Here is a 3,982-nt window from a genome sequence, read left to right on the forward strand (position 1 = left end):
CGGGGCCACCCCGACTCCACTCGCCGAGTCTGAAGAACAACTCGGCGAGTCCCAGTAAATCTTCAAGCTACTCGCCGAGTCTGAAGAACAACTCGGCGAGTCCATGCCATGCAGACGAGCAACTGCTTCCTGAATTACGTGTGGTCCCGAGATATACAACCATGGGACTTTCTGGACTTCTAAGCATCTCATTACTGGGGTATAAACGTTTGGGTAATAACATAATAACCCATCTAATCACTAAATGGGTTTCATAAACCCTAACTTCATAAACACAATAAACAACAGAAGGAAATCCGAAATATTACCTGGAATATGCCCTTTCTGTGTTTCCAAACCGCAGAACTCGAATCCTTTGCTGTTCCTTTAGCCAAAACCTTTCTTCTCTTTGTCCCACAACCTCTTCAAGCCCTAATATCCTCCAATCTTGCTCTAGATGCCCACAACCGATTAGGGTTCCTCTCAATCGACTAAAAACGAACAATGACGGCACATAAGAGCATTATATACGATCCCAAACCGAACAGTTAGGGTTTCTGCTGAACAGCGTCGACTCGCCGAGTCCGTACTTGGACTCGTCGAGTCCAGTCGCGATCCCGCGACCAAGTCTGCGATCCTACTCGGCGAGTCTAGGCTCCAACTCGCCGAGTCCCCTCTTAAATCACCCAAAACATAATTTAAACAATACCTGAGATTTCGGGCTGTTACAGCTTTGGTACACCCAATATAAATCCGAGGATGCTGGCCTATAAATAGCATGCGAACTCTTCCGAATTTTTCACACCAATTCACTTCTCTCTCTAACTTACTTTCTCTCTCTAGCCTATTTTAACCCCCTAAACCCTAGGAAAAATCCCTTAGCTCCCGAGGGAAGCCCTGAGGCTCCCAGAGTCCCGAGAAAAAGGGTATTTCGGTTTCGGAAACGCTGCTCCGAGCAAAGCCCGGTTTTCTTTAAAATTCGCTGTAAGTGAGTTACGCTTACACAATTTTTAATATAGCTTACAAATAATTATAGTAATGTTATTAGGTCCTTAAAATAATTATTTGGACTATTATTATGAGTTATATTGAGTGTTATTTAATGCTTATATAATAGTAATAATAGTCAGACTATTAATTTGTCGCGGTTATCGTTAGACTAAACCCTAGTGGTATTGATACTAGGTTTTATCAAAGGAAAATTGTTTTGAGAGTATCGAAGCGTTGTCCGAGTGCTGAGTCACTACCTTTCAGGTGAGTGCATAGTTACTTTCAGCTTACAGATAGATATGAAGTATTTTATATAAATTACATGTTATGTGTGCATATTATCTGAATACTTGTTATCTATGCTGGATGAACATTTTTTTAAATGTTTTCAATGATTTAAACTGTATATGTATTTTATATCTACGGAAATGTTGGGGTAAAACATGGTTAGATGTAATATGATGTATGATAAAATGATGAGAGGCCTCGATGTTGCTGTTGTTGATCCAATCATCTAGCGGAGTATAGATGACGACCACGGACTCTTCTAGACAGTCCAGTGGAACGCTGGCAGGCTCGCAACCTGTAGGTGTTGTGAACGATGTGTTCACCGGTGTACTCCATCCCCCTCATGGTTGCCTTTAGGACATTTATTGCTAAGGAACCCCCTTAGCAGTAGTGTCCATCCCGATGATGATCCTTAGGATAGGTCCCTTATGATAGGTGTTTAGGGACGTAATATGAGGATAACGGGAACGAGTAATCGGGTTATTGTTGGTTAATGACATTAATAAACTTATTTATTGTGGGTTGAAAACCCTATGTGCTCACCAGGCTCCCAAGCCCGACCCACTCAGTTTTATGTATTACAGGTAATGGCGCTCGAGCATAGTTGTGATGTGTTGGGATGAGGGATTACGGATGTAGGCCTTTAGATATGAAATAATGTAGTAAGGCTTATATTGTATTGTTTACGCTTATGTACTGTATCGAACATGACATCCCGAGTCTTTTAATGAAATACATTTCTAAGGAAATGCTTTTGATAAATATTTATCATATTATTGTTTTGGGACAAATTCCACAATTCTTTTATTAAAAGGTTATTCTGATTTTAAAATAAAGTATAAACAAAACCAGTCTTTTCTGGCCGTGATTTTGGGGATGTCACAGTTGGTATCAGAGCATTAGTTTAAGCGAACTAGGAATTTGTAGGATTTCTAGACTTAAACTTAGAATGCTAATCGATGATTGTGAGGTGTGAGCACTAGCTTATTTTAGGAACTATGCCTAAAATGCTTTTATGTGCTAAATGCTTTGTGCCTGACATGCTGTTATTTATTTGGATCTATGGTCTGTTGCCGTCCGGATCTGGAAACCTTATGTGTTTAGGATTCTAAGCGTTTAACTACGATATTAGAACTAGCATGTAAACGTTTCAGAGTGATAAGGATGATTTAAACGTCTATCCTAAATAAAGATCTAAATTCACCTTATTCGGTGTATAGATCAAGATGGCAAGGACCCATAGCGGAAACGTGAATGCAAATGGGAACAGAAATCAACCCCCAGTGATTGAGAAAATACCGGTTGTGGAAGCCGCTGCTGAGCCAATAACGATGGCCGAAGTGCAAGCGATGATCCAGGCGATGTTGGATCGTCAAATGGAGGAAACCAGACGTTTGCTCCAGCAAAATCGAGAGGCAGCGACCATACAGATTGAACAACCCGAGTTGAACGAAGGGCAGACTGAGGAGGGAAACTACAGTGGGCTATTGGTCAATCCAACCCACCGATAGTTAGGCAAAACCACCAGGATGGAGGAAATGACGGACGTGGATGCAAATACAAGTATTTCATGGCATCCAAACCACCGAGTCTATCTGGAAGCCCGACGCCGGTGGAAGTCATGAACTGGATCTCTAAGATGGAGACGATGTTTGAGAGTTGCAAGTGTAGCAACATGCAGAAGACCGCTCTCGCGGTTCCTCTGTTGAAATCTGGAGTACTAAGCTGGTGGAAGCTACTAGCTGATTCAATGCCCAAAGGTGAAGCAAGAAAGATGTCGTGGGAGGATTTTCTGGTGCATTTGAAGATGCAATACTGCTCTGAGCAGGATCTTCTACAGATCAACAACGAATTCCAGAATCTGAAGAAGGGAAGAATGAGCGTTACTGAATACGCTGCAAGCTTTTCTGAGAAAATGAAGCTTGTTCCTCACCTCGTCCCAACTGAACTCACCAAGGTTAACAAGTTTGCCCTCGGATTACCAGCGGACTTTGGTCCAATGGTCAAGCAAAATACCACTCTGAAAGCCGCCATCTGGGCTGCTAAAAATGTGGAGACCCAGATACGAGAGAAGGGTCTGGAGAGAGCAGAGGTGGGAGAGAAAAGGAAATTTGACAGATCCTCGAGGTCTGGTAAGAAGAGCAAATTCTCGAAGTCTGGTTCAAGAGGAGGAGGAACCAAAGCAAAATGGTGCAACAAATGCAAGAAGAGGCACCAGGGGAAATGTAATGGAGGAGTCACTTGTTTCAAGTATGGAAATCCTGGGCACTATGCCAATGAATGCACGTTCACTAAGAAGGTCTGTTATGAGTGCAACGAGGAGGGGCACATTTCAAAGGATTGCCCGAAGAAGAAGGAGGCAGGAAGACCCAACATACCGCCGAAGCCGAAGGCAAGAGCCTTCCAGATGACGCTCGAGGCTGCAAAGGAGGCAGCAGACGTCGCTTCAGGTACCTTTCTTGTAAATGGTTTGTCTGCAAATGTACTATTTGATTCCGGAGCCAACTACTCCTTTGTGTCGCATAAATTTGGTGGGAAATTAGCATTGCCTGTAGAAAAACTTGATGATGCCCTAATTGTGGAAGTTGCCAGTGGCAAGTTCATATATGTTAGTGACCATATTAGGAACATCGTCATCGACCTAAACGGAAACGAATTCCACGAAGAGCTATTACCCATAGAGTTAAACGGTTTCGACATCGTTTTGGGTATGGATTGGCTTCGC

This window comes from Lactuca sativa, chromosome 4 (genome assembly GCF_002870075.4).
Source record: "Lactuca sativa cultivar Salinas chromosome 4, Lsat_Salinas_v11, whole genome shotgun sequence".
NCBI lineage: Eukaryota > Viridiplantae > Streptophyta > Magnoliopsida > Asterales > Asteraceae > Lactuca > Lactuca sativa.